Genomic DNA, 18366 nt, shown 5'->3' on the forward strand with positions numbered 1-18366 from the left:
CAGTATGCCTTGATGCATGACATATACACAAATTTTCAAAGTGCCTACTATGAAAAAGAAGCTGAACCACTATTGGCTAAGAAAGATTTTCTTAAGACAGCTCCTCTGTATATAATTGAATGCTCCAAGCAGAACGAGTCAATCAAGTCTGGGCCTGTGGATATACGTCTGGAGTTTGAATCATCAGTACAGTTTCCAAATCAAACTACTGTTTACTGTTTAATCATTCACGATCGAATAGTGAAATACAATCCCATCAGCAGCACTGTAAGAAAACTTACTCAATGGTACAGTTTGATCCTAATCCTACTATACACTACATGTATGTGTGGGACTTTGCATCCAGACAAGCAAGGTCCATGGGAACAAGCAGCAAGAGATAGAGAACGATTTAACCGACGAATACAAGAATTAAATAAAGTTATTGAATCTGTATTAATTAATAAACTTTATGTAATAAAAAAATAATTAATAAAAAAAACACTTTTATTTGTAATTTAATGATTGTTTATTTATAAAACCTTATTAAAATAATTATTCTAAGATACATTAGCTCACAAAAAAGATTTATTATTACATTCATAGCAATCCTTCTTCAATGGATAAGGGCCGTTAATAACATCATTATACATAGTCCTATAATGCTCTGTACATTTTGCATAATTGATAAATCTTGAATCCATCCTCATACGCTCAGGGAGCTTTGAGTATGCGGAATTAATTTCATGTTTTGTGAATTGAAGTATGAAAGATTTATCTAAACACGCAATATCTTGTGGATCCATCTTGACTAAAGACTGGAGCTGATAAAACGAGTCTCTCGCAGCACTTCGAGTTCAGTATAGAAGAATGATCCTTCATCCCATTTAATACCATGCTTTCTCAACCAAAAATCTTTGGTCTCCAAGACCATGAATTCATTGGTGTACTATGCTGGTGGTTTAAAAGTTGCTAGCGGAAGAGAACTCAAAAAATCCACTTCATCACTTAGCAAGATAACATCAAGCTCTTTGACAATAAAAGATCTATCAAACGTGTAAAAGCCTTCAAAATCAATGAAAATCTCCATCTTCTCGACTTTAAGTGCTCAAATTCAAGAACAGAAACTAAATGATGATCTCAGAGCAGATTGAGGGTCAATCCTCACCACGGAAGCACAGGGTAGAGGGGGAAATAGTGTCGGATTCTCAGAAGATTGCGTCAGAGCAGCCACCAGATGGCAGATTCAAAATGGCGGATTCACAATTTAAAATGGTGATTCTATCCGACTTTTGAGCTCGAAGAGCTCAAAAACATACAGAAGCTATCTCTTTGAGCTTGGAGAACTCGAAATAACACAGAAATTGTACTTTTGAACTCGAGGAGCTCAAAAACAAAATAAGAGAAATGTTGAGTGTTTAGGTATGGAGTTACCGGGAAGTGGCAGGGATGGCCTTTAGGGTCAACCGTTTAACTAATTTTTTTGAATTGAAAACTTTTACTGAAAAAAAGACAAAAATTCGCATAATTAAGGATATTTGGATAAAATGGATGAACGAAGGATGTTGTCGGTAATTTTTCAACCTTAAAGTGTACCCTAAAATCCCTATAAAATTCAAGGCGCTGCGATTTTTTTTTATAGTGTCCCGAAGCTTCAAATTCTTTGTTTTCGAAAATTCATCATTATGAGCAATTTTTCGATTTTTAGTATAATAATAATTTATTCATAATATTTTTTATTATTTAATCCTGTCTGACAACTTAAGGTGTAGCTTACAAAGCAACTGAAATCATTCATAGTAATCATAAGAAATCTGTTAATCTACAAATAAAAATGCATGTGATTCAAATCATACTCAAAATACAACATGTTAGATGAATAAATTAAAGAATTATTTTATAGAACTGGAAATTTTAACATGTATTGCTAATTCTTATTTTTGTTTCGATTTAAAATTCATTCTTTTCATAAAAATGTCAGATCTAAGGTTTAATTTTTAATTATAACTTTTTTATTTATCTCTAGCTGGCGTTATAGTTGAGATATGTATCAACATTTGTTTTTGTTCTAAAAATATTAACAGAAAAAAAGTACAATTAGTCAAAATACAAAAGCATAAATGCAGATGTGGCCATGATGTACATACTCGTAAACAAATCGGTCGCACTTCATGGGAATGTCAAAGCATGATATTGGTATTCACATCGGGAACTCCCCAAAATATGTAGACTCATGGGACGCATGCTAATGTGATAGAGGGTGCTCTCACATTCACGCACCTACACTATTATTCCTTATTTTTTTTTTTTATCTTTCTCACTAATTTTGACTCGCATCCGGTTCCCATCAGATGAATGATGCTTCATTGTCTACTTTTACATACAAAAAATTTTAGGTGAATAAGGAATTTTTTTATCAGATATTTATAAATTTGAAGCTTTGAATTAACAAAAAAGTAAAAATTTTTTAAGAAAATTTATCATCTGATTGAAATAAAAAATGCCATCAAGTCTCAACCAAAATGAAAAGGAAATTTTTCAGAATGGACTATTTTCATTTTTTCTTATCAATAACTTATATCATAGATGTTGCAATTAAAAGTTTGATTAGTCAACTGGAAGCTTATTTCATAAGCTTTCAACTGTTTTTTTTCTTATAAATAATAGACTGTGCCAAATAAATCGAAGATTTTTTTTTTTTCGGTCCCATATGAAAATTTCATTGAGAGTTACGAAAAAAAAAATTGTGTCAAAATTTGAGCGCTTTATCTTCATTTTTCAGTTAGCGCTCGCAAAAAGAAGAATTTTCGCCAAAAAAAGTTTTTTTTCACTTATTTTTTGGTTATAGAAAATTCAATATAACAAATTATGAAATGGGAATTCGTGAAATAAAACAAAAAATGAAAAAACCCTTGGTATGGTTTTGTAGGAAATCAAATTCTCTACAAAGATGATTTTTTGTCGAATTTAAAAAATCAACAGCTTCTTTTTAATTTAATAGCTAATTAAATTACAGTTTGTTCGATAATTTTTATTTTCAATTATTGATGAACACGTATTAAACTACTTCTTAACAAAAAAAAACTGACTAATGCAATTTTTCTAGAAATATTTATGATCTCAAAAAATAGTTTTTATGCTTTAATTGATTGTAGTATGGTACTATAGAAGTTAAAAATAATTTTATTAACAAAAATAATGAAGACAAAAAGATTAATTTTTTCGTAATTTTTTATTCATAAGTCTCATTGACTTAAAAATTATTCATGCTTCGAAATTAATAAAATATATCTTTTTTTGTCATTTTTATTCGTTAACGGATTCTTCTATATCGCTCGTAACTCAAAACAGCAGTTTTAGTCTAGTCGACAAGTGCCTTTTCGGTTAACTTTTTACAGCAGTCTCCGACAATTATTATTGAGGTGTCATTCGATTCAGAATGGCAACTAAATAATTAAAAAAAAAAAATGAAGTTCCGCTTGTAAAAATTGCAAAAGTTATTAACAATCAACTGAAAAAAAGGGGGTTTAGTTTTTTGAAAATATCGCAAAAACTAATGAAGATTTATTAAATTAAAAAAAAGATTCAAAAATAGGAGGAAATTTCTTAACAAAAAGTTTCGACTCTCGGTACTGTAGGACCAATATTTTAAAAAATTATATCTATTCAGCGTCTGACAACATAAAAACGGATCATTAATAATATTTTGAAGAAAAAATTTTTTTTTTCAACGATTAATTTAAGTTTTTAATTTTGCAACGAAAATTATTCACAAAAAACTGAGAAATGAAATTTTTTTATTTTTTCAACGGGAATCTATTCTGAAAACTTCCAAGAATTGCTCCAAAAGAGAAAAAAATCTCAAATTTATAGTCAAACAATTATCACACTTGGAATGTTCATGTTCAAGCAGAAAAAAATTATTAGTTACACAGAAAAAAATATTCCTTGACTGGAGAATAAAATTCTTGGCTCAAGTAAATTTGTCGGGTGCCCGAAGGAAAACCGAAGTTGTTTTGGCCGAAGTAAAAATTTTTCTTGAAATTCTATTCTTGGTGGAAGTAATTTTTCTTAATTCAAATTATCATAAATACTTGATACAATAAATTTTTATATTGGATCAAGATTTTTAGATACTTTAGGGAAGCAGTGCCACCTACTTCAGCTGAGAAAAAAATTTGCTCACCTTGAGAAAAGTTTTCTCTTGAATATTTGATACCCATTTTTGATTATTTTAGCACGCAATTATATATATTGAATGAAAGAAAATGGTTCAATATTATTTGATCTTTCCATTTGACATGTTCGTCAATAAAAAAATTGATCAAAATTTATTATCGAGATATTTAATTTTTTGGAGCAAGAAGAAAATTTTCTCAAGACAAGAAAATTAACTTTTGTTAAGAACTTAATTTTTTGGAGCAAGAGAAAAATTTTCTCAAAACAAGAAAATTTTCTTGATTTAAATAAATTGTCTTGGATCAAGATACGTATTTCTTGAAGCAAGAGAATTAATTTTGTTGGAATAAGTGAAATTTCTTATGTCAAAAAAAAATTTTTTTTTCGCCCAAGAAAATAATTAGCAAGAAAAATATTTTCTTGGTCCAAGTGAACCATTCTTTCTGTGTAGCTATTGCATAATTAATTGAAAAATTGTGATAAAAAAATTTTCCAGGCAAATTATTGTTTATTTATCGATCCCGTAAGCCCCTGAATATTTTCATTTCTGAAATTTTATATTTAATATGACAAAATAATTTTTATTAGTAAAGTGTCCAAAGTAGGCGAAGCTAACGTAAGCCAGAACACCCGCTTTCGGCCGTATTTTTATCCCTAGATATTGGTCCTACAGTTCCGGGAGACGGGACTTTTTTTTAGGAAATTTCCTCCTATTTTTGAATCTTTTTTTAAATTTAATAAATCTTCATTAGTTTTTGAGATATTTTCAAAAAAATAAACCCCCTTTTTTTCAGTTAATTGTGAATAACTTTTGCAATTTTAACATGCGAAACTTCATTTTTTTCAAAAATTATCTAGATGCTATTCCAAATCGAATGACAGCTAGATAATAATTTTCTGAGACTGCTGAACAAAGTTAACCAAAAAGGCACTTTTTGGCTAGACTACAACTACCGTTTTGAGTTACGAGCGCTACAGAAGAATCCGTTGACGAATAAAAATTACAGAAAAAGATATATTTTATTAATTTTGAAGCATGAATAATTTTTAAGTCAATGAGACTTATGAATAAAAAATTACGAAAAAATTAATCTTTTTGTCTTCATTATTTTTGTTAATAAAATTATTTTTAACTTCAATAGTACCATACTACAATCAATTAAAGCATAAAAACTATTTTTTGAGATCCTAAATATTTCTAGAAAAATTGCATTGGTCAGTTTTTTTCGTTAAGAAGTAGTTTAATACGTGTCCATCAATAATTGACAACAAAAATTATAGAACAAATCTTAATTAAATTAGCTATTCAAAAGAAGCTGTTGTTTCTTTAAATTCGACAAAAAATCATCTTTGTAGAAAATTTATTTTCCTACAAAACCATACCAAGGGTTTTTTTTATATTTGGTATATTGAATTTTCTATAACCAAAAAATAAGTGAAAAAAAAACTTTTTTTGGCGAAAATTCTTCTTTTTGCGAGCGCTAACTGAAAAATGAAAATAAAGCGCTCAAATTTTAACACAATTTTTTTTCGTAACTCAATGAAATTTTGATATGAGACCGAAAAAAAAAAATCTTCGATTTATTTGGCACAATCTAATAAATAAATAATCTCCTCTTAATCAAAAGTTATTTACTGATAAAATTACGAAAACGCAATTTTCACTATTTTGAAAATTTTTAATGGTTACCGTTCTTGAACTAATTGATCTACGCTCATCTTGGAACTCTTTTAAAGTAATCGTTGAGTAGAGAATAAGTATTTTAAGTTTTATTAGGATCTATCAAGAATCGTAGGAGTGATCATGCCCACACCACAATGCTGCATTACATTGTATACGTATATAATGCTATTTTTCAGTATTAGTCAACTATTAAAGAGATAATATGACAACAATTTAAGTAAATTTCGACATAAAGACCAATGTAATGGATGGGAAAAAAATATTTATAATTATATGTGATTATAAAAAAACGTACTATTCATGATCATGTCTGATCATACATAAAAATTGGCCCTATATAATCTGATATGATCATGTGTTATCAAATACAATTATATGTTGTCATAAACAATTCTGTAAAATTCTTGAATAAATTGTTGATTTCCTTTATAAATATAACTGTTACTTGACTCTACGAACTAATTAGACAGTATACATTTTTATAGATAAATTAAAATGTAATAATACGGTAATTCCTAAGCCATCATCCATCCAAGTATGTATCATCCTCAATGTGGCTTAACTCAAGTAATTCTAGTGCGCCTTGAATTTTCCATCCGCTATGTTGCTAATACTTGACTACGGTTGATAATACAATGTATATTAAAACAGTAACACCTTGGCAAGTTTTGTGACCCTCTAACCAAAGTGTACTATTTGCGCCAAAGATGGTCTGGATGCCACCAGGAGAATTCAACGATGGTGAATTTACTCGACCTCCTGGAACCGAGTTACTCGTTGCCAGCTCATACTCTCAGGGAGTGGGTAATTCAAAACAATTCGGTCACAGAATATTATTATACTAATTAATTTATGCTAAGTTAGAGGAGGAAGCTTGGTTGTTGAAATAATTAGCAAAATATAACAATAAACAAATTTATCCCAAATGACTCTACGATTAACTATTTAATTAATTTGTGAATAGGAGGAGGCTCGCAAGGAACCCATCAGATCTGCTCTTCCTGGTGAACTACGCGACGAATTTATTTTAATTAATAAAATGATTTTACTGCAATTTAGTTTAAGAATGTAACAACTATCAAAACCCAATAATTAACAACGATGATAAGACAGCTTACGTCGCGGTTCTGTTGAGACACGTCCTCCTCGGTGGGTAGGCTCTCCATGAACAATCCCCAGAATAGAATTTGGCCTGGTCTTCGCCATAGCCTGATTAACACACAACTCAACAAATTTTAGGATGCTAACCAGTTAGCTCGCAGACCAAAAACTACACGGAGAAAATTTTATAGTAGAGTTTATTATCTAGTTATGTTAAAATCTATCAACTGAATTCAATAGTAGTAAATATTATTTAAATAATTAAGTAAACCATCTGAATTGTAGTATTTACCATTCTGATGGTAACTACTACTATTATGATGGTAATCAGTAATAATAACTGTTATTATTTTAATTAGTTACTACTATTATCAAAATCATAATTTCTAATATAACCTGATGGTTGCAATTACCATCAGTAATAATAATAACTACTATCTAAGCGAGTAAATAATATTTAAAAAATTAAGAATCTGCTGCGTTACTGTGGATGCATTTCTGAATAAACTAAAAGCAGCTGTAGTGCAGTGTAGTGCACAAAAAATCGGGATTAAATCCGAATTTAATTTATATTTAAATTTTTATTTGTCTAAAAAAAGTTTCAACGCCAAATGTTTCAAAAAAAATTTGAAATTAAAAAAAAATCATGATTTTTAATAAAATTTAAATTTAAAAAAAAAATTTTTAATCTTCAAAAAAATCAAATTTTCAAAAAAAAATTTTGAAGGGAATTTAAAATATTTTAGTATTTCAAAGAAAAAAATGTACATTAGCTAAAATATGGATGTAAATAAAAGATTTAATTAAATAAACTTATATTATTTTTTCTTTCAGAATTTTTACAATCTGAGATGATTACAGTTACCATCTTCGATTGTAACAGTTATAATTTAAAATAATTACAATCATTATTTTTGATAGTCATCGTTACCATTATTAATAGTAACTATTACAATTGTCAATGATATCACCTATTATTTTGTTACTAATTAATTTTATGACCATTTTAGATAGTAGGAGTTACTATTTTTATATAGTAGGTAGTATAATTAATTTTTCTCCGTGTAACTAAACTAAACTATCACTAACTGAGCCGACCCCGTCTTCGCTAATACAACTCGCTCCGTCTGGATAATGATTTGCCCCTTGGCTTCTTTGAAGATCCTCAGAGTTGTACGCTCGAACATCGACTGACTAATGACTCGCTCCACTGACTGGAGCCAGGCCTTAAGCTCCCCACTCCGAGAACTAAGACTAGCGATAGCACCGCCCAGTGCCTGAAAAGGAAACTGACGAAGGCTGGTACGCAAAGTTTCTGCACGAACACGAGTATATCAAAATGCACTGTTACAATATAACAAAACGTGGAGAGGACCTATTACATTAGGCCTGAATCGACTCTGGCAACTCTCAAGCCCAGAGGTAGGCTGTTCAGGACCTTCATAGGTCTGAATCAACTCTGGCATCGTAATCTACTTTCATCTCAGTAATTCAGTCATCAAAAGGAGCTCTTCCAGGCATCTCAACCTGCACTGAAAAAAAATTTTCTGCTCCGCACTATACAGTATCGCTACTGTCAGTATCCACACGTTGCTGTCTAGAGGAGAGTGAGGTTAGGAAAACTGTATACTAACGGTAGCAATAGTTTCGTGAACGGCACTGAATAGATCATGACGGTCAATATCCAGACTGCTACTCGTAGCTGTACGGATTGTACACGTAACGATTCACTTGTTACTATCTAGTCACTATACTCCCATGAAAAAAAAATTAGGAAAACGGTTGACCCTGAAGGCCATCCCTGCAACTTCCCGCTAATTCCATACTTAGGCGCTTAAAATTGCACCAATGACGTTTTTGAGCTCTTCGAGCTCAAAAATACAATTTATGGGTTATTTTGAGCTCTCCGAGCTCAAAGAGATTGCTTTCCTATCCTTTTGAGGGATAGGAGGCAAATAATGACATATTTAAATTTTATGAAGTTTGGCTAGGGCAAAAAAAATTAATTTTATATTAATTATCTTTTTATTAATCTTAAAATCTTGCTCACGTCCAGAAAATGTTAATAACTTTTTATTAGTATTTATTTATAGCGTTGTTGTTATTTTATTAACATTAGGTCCACTTCGTAATAAACTGCCAGCAGAGAAATAATGAGTACCACTCAATAGTAACTAAAGTTTAAAATTGACTAAAAATTATCGGTCAGTACGCTAGAATGTGACTCTTTTTTTTTACAATCTCTCTCAATTTCGTCTGGGTCTATACGAAAAGTTTGTAAAAAAAGGAGGGGATAAAACTTCACGGCCTAGGCCGTGAAAAAAAGACGGTATGGCAGAGTCTCTAGAAAAGAGTCCCTTTACGGACGCCACCCAGCGCTCAAAAGTTGAACTATTGGAGCGAGTATAACAAAAAATATATTTTAAATATATTAAAAATCTATAAAAAATATATAAATATTTATAAAATATGTATCGTAAATATATTTTAAATAACTAACTTTTGGTCGATTTTTATATATATTGATATATTTCCAATATATTTCACATATATTCAAAATATGTTTTTTCTATATTTTAGCTATTTTTTTATGTCTTTTCAGATATATTTTGAATATATCTTAAATATATTTAAAATATATAAAATATATATGAAAATCGACCAAAAGTTAGTTATTAAAAATATATTTACTATACATATTTTTTATATATTTATATATTTTTTATAGATTTTTAATATATTTAAAATATATTTTTTATTTATTTTGACACATATTTTTTTTTCATGGGGGTACAGTAGGGTAAATACACCAATAGATGGACGGTTAAGCAAACTCTTGTGTTCTATTAAAAAAAAACAATATAGTAATATATAGATAAGTTGTGATAAAGTAAATTATATTTATGTAAAAATATATAATTAACCAGGAAAAAATAAGTAAAACTTCGTAAAACGTTCTAGTAATTAATAAAAAATTAAAATGTCAGGAAAAGTCCAAAACCCCAGTAGATGGATAAAATCTCCAGTAGATAGATAGTCAATACCAATAGATGGACATTACTTACAAGCGATATTTTCAATTCATTATTTATATCTGTTCAATAACTTGGTAGACTGTCCTCAACTACTATCATTGTTTAAATTTAGGATACCAGTCTTATGTATAAGAAGTCAAGTACCAATGTATATACCTATTGCTAAATCTAACTTATCTCAGGCAGCACCGATCTATCGCATCTCTGGTGCAGTGAATCGTTTTTGTCAATTAGAAGCTTCACTCGATCCGTTTGATTGTCCTCATGGATATATAACAGCATTACTTGGCAAATTAGTAATTAAGTGGAGTTGATGATGTGCAATTGTGTATTGGTAATAAGGAGTATTGTTATTTTATAAGGAGTATTGCTATTCTGTTTTATACTTTGTTTTTTTTTTTTTTTTTTTGTTTTGTTTTTTTTTTCTCTCTTTTTGATTATTATTATGAATGAATTGCAATAGCTAACTTATCGCTAGAGCATTCACTTAGTATTTTAGTATTTCAAAGTTTATATGTGAAATCACTATGCTAGTTATAAGTCATATTGTCATACATCAAAAACTATCTTTGTATACTAACTACTGTACTATTAACCCTATTAATGGCCTAGGCTGTTGGGTTTGTTTATTAAATAAATAAATAAATAAATAAATAAATATCAGAAATAATTAATTTATCAATTTTTTCCACTAAAACATAAAGCTTGATAAAATTAAAAAGAAAAGGTGATAAATCGGATAGTAATTTTCAAAATACATCATAAAGTAATTCTATTATTTTTAGGTAGATTTCTATAGAAATATAACTATTGTAGCCGGTCTCATGTTGTAATTTTAGGAAAATTTTATCATAATATGTTTTATTTTATCGAGTAATGTCGAAAAATGGCATTGGCTCAAAAGTTTATATATGTATTTATGTATGTATATATATATATATATATATATATATATATATATATATATATATATATATATTATATATATATATGTGATATAACGCGCCATGTCAGCAGGATTGCGCCCACAGTTCTCAACCGATCTTTATGAAATTTTGTGGGCTTATTCTGTGGATCAATACCAAGATCAAGTTCAAAGATGAGCAAAATCGGCCGGTTAGTTTACGAGTTGTGGGTGTTTGAAAATTTTTTTCATTTTCAAAAAATTTTGAATTTTGTATTTTTTATGAAAATAATCTTCCAGATGTAAAAAATAGATAAAATCTATCAAATTTATCTTAAATTTCATTTAATAACCTTCAATTTAAACTATTATTTGTCTAGTTTTGATGATTTTTTTAATTAATTCCGTGAATTTGAAAATTTTCAAAAATTTTTCAATGAACGTATTTCAGCCCTTTTTCTTTAAATAATTTAAAGCCATAAAAGATAGCTTGAATTTATCAACTTTATGTCAAAATTCACATAATTATCTTCGGTTTGAGCTATTATTCGTTACCTTTTGATACTTTTTTCAATTTATTTCGGAGTTTGGAAAATTAAAAAAAAATCAAAAATAAATTAATTTTTAGCTATTATCATCAAATGACTTTCGTCTGTTACAAATCCTATTTTTTAGGAAGATGTCTTTGAATATCTATTGGTTGTAGTCGGTCTCATATCATTATTTGCAAAAATATAATAAAAAATAAATTTTAGGACATTTTTGCCTTTTAATAACGTGTTTTTTTTTCAATATTCAAACAAGAAATCTACCTATCCATGTCGGGTATGGCCGAATGGCGTTTTTTTATTTAACACGTAATGCTTTCTCATGCAAAGTAACATATAAAATATATTAATATAAAGAATACTAATAATCAATAAATAATAAATAATCAATATAAATTTAAAAAACACAACGTTAAAAACATTTTATGTTGTCGTCTTCTTCCTTTTAATAGGTCGGTTCTTGTAAAATGTTGTAATTGCGGGAAAGCGGAGGATCAGGTTTTGGTCTGGATATCTCAATTAAAACGCGGAAATATTATTAAAAATTAACACTATAAATTTATTTACACTAAATACAAGTTATATCTAATATGTTAATTTGCAGATTGTTTAGATAAAAGCGGATAAATAAAGCACTGCGTGAATAATAAAGCGAAGCCGGCCGACACGTGGTTGAGCACACTGCCGACACTGGAAAAGCGGAGAATTAATTGGACAAATAACACAATCTATCTGTAACAAACTAAAGCGGATTAATAACAATTAATTTAAATTAAATTATTCAATAAGCGAAATTCGGTTTATTAACAAAAAGCGAAAGTAAAGAAATACTAATGGCGACTTGATGCAGCGAAAGCGTGGAAGCGAAAGAATAATAATAATAATGCGTCTTCTTCCTCGTCAACTTGGGGAAGAAGGCTGATTGTGCATGTCAGCAGAGCGATCAGCCAATCACACCACCGAGACATGGCGTGATCAGTCAAGCTAAGCTTTCATAGGCGGTTAGTTTTTGCGGGAACTAGCGGTAGACAGGTGCGGCTCGTGAAATTAGGAGTCCCCCAGGGGCGACTTTATCGCGGCTGGGCCTGTTCACTGAACAGTTCTCTTTTGCTTTTAAATTTCTTTCTCTCAATTTTCTCTTTTATTCAGCATTTTCTTTTGTCTCTCAAATTTCTGCAATAATCATAGTAATACTTTCATTTTTAGTACATGCCTGTTTATTATAATCTTTACTCTTATTCTCACATTGATCCACCAATGAAATTAAAAAAAAAAGGAAAAAAATTCATCAAGTAAACTCATGCATGTCCATATATTGAACAGAGGTCAGAAAAGTGTCACCAATAGATCGACTTTTTAACTCCCCGCTGTGTGTGTGTGTGTGTATGTGTTTTTTTTTTTTTTTTTTTTTTTTATCTTAGGGGGGGGAATCCTTCTTACGGATTCCAGGCATAGTTGTTTGGCCTGGATATGTGGCGACTCGACGCAGTGTCATACTAAAACTCGACCCTAACGCCCCTACCCACTAAACCCTAAACCCCTTTTCTTCTTTCCTCTAATCCCTCATGGAAACCGCCGTCAGGCATTACTTCGTGAGGGGAGGATCCAGCTACCGCTATTCCTTCTGGTGGCTAAGGTGTTATTTTTCCTTTCTTCTAGTTTCTGTCATTTGCTCTTTTTCTTTCAATGGAACGCAACTCTGTAAGCACTTCTGTGGCAAAAGTGCTTGTAGCGTTCCAAGCAGTTTGATTCGACAACATTGCATCTACTATTGTCTCTGGTTGGATTCTCCAGTTCAGGATCCTCTCTAACTCCTCACGCTGAGGATCGAAACGTGGACACACAAAGAAAACGTGCCTTGCGTCCTCAATAACCCCTGGACAAGACGGGCACTCTGGAGAATCGTCGTGCTTAAAGCGGTGCAGATACTCTCGAAAGCACCCATGTCCTGACAACATCTGCGTTAGGTAATAGTTGACTTCACCATGGTTTCGGCTCAGCCAAACGTCGATCTTTGGTATGAGGCGGTGTGTCCATCTTCCTTTTGCTGCGGCGTCCCACTCAAGTTGCCATCGCGAGATGCTGTGCTGCCGTTCTTCTGTTCTTAGTTCTTCAGCGCTCAGTGTAGTTGACCTCTTTCGATGGTAAAGGGCCCGTCTTTCGTGTGTGTATGTGTGTGTGTGTGTGTGTGTGTGTGTGTGTGTGTGTGTGTGTGTGTGAGTGTGTGTGAAAGTATGTGAACCGTTCATAACTTTTGAATTTGGTCAAGCCCTTTTGAATGGCACCAACCGTGATGAAATCAGTCAAGCCCTTCAAAAGTTATGAGAGGTTTACATACGACTACACACACACACACACACACACACACACACACACACAGCACGATGACTCTTCGGAGTGCCCGTCCTGCCCAGGAGCTGCTGAAGACGCGGAGCACGTCTTCTTTGTATGTCCTCGTTTCGATCCACAGCGTGAAGAACTGGAGAGGATCCTGAACCAGAGAATGCAACCAGATTCACTAGTAGAAGCAATGTTGTCATCAGAAGCTGCCTGGAACGCTACCAACACGTTTGCAACAGAAGTCCTTAAAGACTTGCGTTCCACCGAAAGAAAAAGAGCAAATAGCAGAAGATAGAAGGAAGATAGTTAACACCTTAGCCACCAGAAGGAAGAGCAGTAGCTAGATCCTCCCTTCACGAAGTAATGCCTGACGGCGGTTTCCATGAGGGATTAGAGGAAAGAAGGAAAAGGGGTTTAGGGTTTAGTGGGTAGGGGCGTTAGTGTCGAGTTAGTATGACGCTGCGTCGAGTCGCCACATATCCAGGCCAAACAGCTATGCCTAGAATCCGTAAAAAGGATTCCCCCCCCTACAAAAAAAAAAAAAAAAAAAAAAAAAACACACACACACACACATTTGGGGCAGAAGAGATACAGCTATCGAGCGCGTCTCCCCGAGCGGATGGGAGAACGCTCGCTGTCCTTGGATGACACTGAGTCTCTTAGTTGACAAGGTACAGAGGGTAGGAGCTAAATAAAATACGCTCCCGTGGACAAAACTCCCCTTAATGGGTTGTTCACACTAACTGACCTAGCAAGAAGAAGATCGTTCTCTGTTGTAACCCATTGGGAGTGTCCGGAATCTGTGTCGTAGTTTCCGATGACGCAGGCCACGGCTGATGTGAGCTTGCTCTGCCGAGGTGTAAGTTACAGCAGTAGATCAGGAGCCAGCCACCTCGGGCCTTGATCAGGGAGTACGCAGTGAGTGCTAGAGATCGGAATCTTCACCGCTCCGAGTGAGTCTAGTCCGTCCGTGAATTCCGGGACTAGCTAAGTGTCGACTAGGCCTCAGGGAACTGGGGTAGGAGTACTATCTCCGAGGGTACACCCGTTCCTAGTTATGACAACCCGCTCCACTCCGTACGATGCGCTGGTGAATAAAAAAAGTATGAGTAATTTACAGGAAACAAACGAGAGTGGAAACGGGCTACATGCCCAACAAGCAGCAATTGACGCAAGCGCTGGAATGAAGCGTTCGCAAGTGCTCAAACGCCTTGAACAACTGATCAGTGAGTTGAATGATTTCGTCCAACCTAAGGTCAACATTCACAAAGAGATAAAGACCAAGACGACTGGTGTAGCTAACGCCCTTCAAAGGCTTGAGAAGCTGGACGAGAAGTGGCGCTCATCATTGCAGCGCATTTCCCATGCTACCTGGAGAAAGCCTGTCAGGCTGACGTCGTAACTGACGAAGCAATGGACACCAGAGCCGAAGGTGACGGTGAATCAGTCGCGGAAGATAAAAGTAAAGCCAGCAGCAAGTCAGGTAAGAGAAAAGATCGACCTTCTCCTGACCCAGCAATCAGCCAAGTCGTGAAGAAAAAGGATTTGAAGAAAAGCCCTCCGCAAGGAGTGGCAGTACGAAGCAACGAACAGGAAAAAGCGTCGGTTTGGCAAGAAGTTCAGTCCAAGAAAGAGCTAAAGCGACAGAAGAAAGAGGTGCTCTCAAAACAGATGACAAAGGAGCCCCGATCTGAACCCAAGCGAAAGAAACCGCGGAAATGGATCAGACCGGATGCCCTCATCATCCGGCTGACAGAGAAAGCAAAGTACGCCGAGATCCTGCGCCGAATAAAACAGGACGTCCCTGATGATCAGGTCCGCAGTACGGTAGAGAAGATCCATAAGACCAATGCTGGAGATATGATGATAACTCTTTCGAAGAAGAACACCGACAAAGGCCAAAAATTGAGAAAAACCATTGCAGACATACTGAAAGAAGACGCAAGAGTAACCTGCAAAGGACCACAGGAGGTAATTGAGATCCGAGACGTCGATGATGACACAACGAAGGACGACATCCAGGGTGCCCTACAAAAGGAAGCTGGAGATGGCTGTGAGATACCACTAGAGGCAATCAAGATCCGTAAGGCCTATAGAGGTACTCAAATTGCCACAGTAATTCTACCAGCAGCAACAGCACAGAAACTACTGGATGGAAGTAGCAAAATCCGGATTGGTTGGGTTAATTGCCGAATAAGGGCAACGAAGAGACCTATTCAATGCTTTAAATGCTGGCATTTCGGACATCATGGATCCCGGTGCAGAAGCAAGGTGGACCGGTCGAAGCTTTGCATCAGGTGCGGACAAGAAGGGCACAAGATTTCTGATTGTAAAAATCCAGCCAAATGTGCATTATGTGCTGAGATTGAAACTGCAGAGAATGTTGCCCACCATGCCGGTACTTATAAGTGCCCGTTATTTCAGGAGGCACTCCAGAAGTTGACGAACAAACAAACATGAGGATACTGCAGCTCAATCTCAACCATTGTGAGGCAGCGCATGACCTGCTCATGCAATCCGTGCGAGAACTAGAGCTTGACTTGGTACTGATAGCAGAGCCATATAAACACCTGAGTACCCAACCCTGGGAATCTGACAGCACATCCAAAGCTGTCATCTGGTCATGTGGCAAGCTCCCTTTCCAAAATGCAGTCGACAACAGCAATGCCGGCTTTGTAGCAGTATCAGTAGAGGGCATCCGCTTCTATAGCTGTTACGCACCACCTAGCCTCTCTACTGTCGAATTCACCACATTTCTGGATCGACTTACCGAGGACGCGAAGCATTACCACCCAGTGGCAATATCCGGGGACTTCAACGCCTGGGCAGTAGACTGGGGCAGCAAGCATACAAACGCGCGAGGAAAGGAACTACTAGAAGCCTTTTCTACGTTATATGTAGTACTTCGTAACAGTGGTAATACACCAACCTACACCAAAGAAGACTCAAGTTCTATTGTAGATCTCACTTTCATCAGTAGCAGTCTCACCAGAGGTAATATCAACTGGAAGGTGATGGATATCTACACAGCCAGCGACCACAACGCGATTCTCTGGGAAATATCAAACGTCCAGAGCCCGAGAAGACCTAAAAAGCAACTTAACACCATTGGTTGGAAGGTAAAAACTCTTGACCCAAGTGCATTGTTAGTAGTTCTCAATAGTGACCAGATTATCGCGGGCTGCGCAGAAGAGAAGACCAAGGACCTGATGAAAAGAGTGACCCAGGCTTGTGACGCCAGTATGTCTCGTAGACGTGGCATGAACACAAGACCTTCCGTTCACTGGTGAAACGACCACATCAGCGCCCTTCGTAAAGAGAGTCATCAGAAGAGAATATCTCAGCGTGGCTACCGACAACCTAACTCTGCGGAGCTGGTCGCAGAGTACAAAAAAGCCCGTTGATCCCTGAACAAAGCCATTAAAGATAGCGAAAGAAAATGCTGGAAGGAGCTCATCAACGAGGTGGACAGAGATTTGTGGGGTAGGCCGTATAAGGTGGTCATGACCCATCTTAAAAACCAGCTAATGCCATCACCCACGTGTCCTCAACTCCCACAGAAGATCGTAAACGCGTTGTTCCCCGAACAAAGCGAGTTTAACTACCTATTAGCGCAAAATGAAATGGATGACATTCCATCTGTCACGGAGGAAGAACTGATGGAGGCTTGTAATCGTGTAGGGAACAATAAAGCGCCGGGATTGGACAGGGTCCCCAATATTGCTTTAAAAATAACTATAAAAGCAGTGCCATCATTCTTCCTGGACGTCTACGACACATGCCTCAAGAAAGGGATTTTCCCTCGGAAGTGGAAGCAGCAACGACTAGTACTACTTTCAAAAGGGAAAAAGCCACCAGAAGAACCGTCATCTTATCGACCACTTTGTATGTTAGACACGGCAGGTAAGATATTTGAGCGTATAATCCACCAAAGAATAGAAGCAGTTGTCGATCCACTCCTGGCAGATAACCAGTATGGTTTTCGGAAAGGACGATCAACCCTGGACGCAATCAATCTGGTTGTTGCAACGGCCAAGGAGGCAATCGAAGGGATCAGATGGAAGGGTGGAGCGAAGAAGTACTGCCTGGACATCAAAAATGCCTTCAACTCCGCCAACTGGGACTGCATTATGCAAACCCTGGAAGAGAAAAACGTACCAGGATACCTACGTAGGATAGTGGCTAGATACTTCACGGACAGAATCCTGAGATACAACACGAAGAATGGTCCAAAAGAGTATGATATTACCGGATGTGTACCCCAGGGTTTCGTTCTGGGTCCACTTCTGTAGAATGTCATGTATGATGGCCTGCTGAGACTGACTCTTCCAAGAAGTGTCAAGCTTGTTGCATATGCAGATGATGTAGCTGTCGTAATCGTTGCTAAACACCTAGATGAGATAAACCACATGTTCGGTATCACCTTTGAGAAAGTTAACCGGTGGATGGACTCAATGAATCTACAACTGGCTAAACAGAAGACTGAGGCTGTGCTTATTACCAGCAGAAAACTGATAGAGACCATAAAGCTGAAAGTCGGAGAACAAGAAATCACACCACAACCATATATCCGATATCTGGGAGTGATGCTTGATG

General features: G+C 34.9%; 1 long non-coding RNA gene across 1 annotated transcript; it reads right to left on the bottom strand.

Moving 5' to 3' along the window:
- Positions 1-528: 528 nt before the first annotated feature.
- LOC123263023 lies at positions 529-11165 on the bottom strand. Its single transcript, XR_006509076.1, has 3 exons — positions 10981-11165; positions 2256-2259; positions 529-539 (listed from the first exon to the last, which is right to left on the bottom strand). It is a non-coding gene; the product is annotated as an uncharacterized LOC123263023 (long non-coding RNA).
- Between the last annotated feature and the right edge of the window lie 7201 nt (positions 11166-18366).

The sequence above is a fragment of the Cotesia glomerata genome, linkage group LG4 (assembly GCF_020080835.1).
Source record: "Cotesia glomerata isolate CgM1 linkage group LG4, MPM_Cglom_v2.3, whole genome shotgun sequence".
NCBI classification, from domain to species: Eukaryota; Metazoa; Arthropoda; class Insecta; order Hymenoptera; family Braconidae; genus Cotesia; species Cotesia glomerata.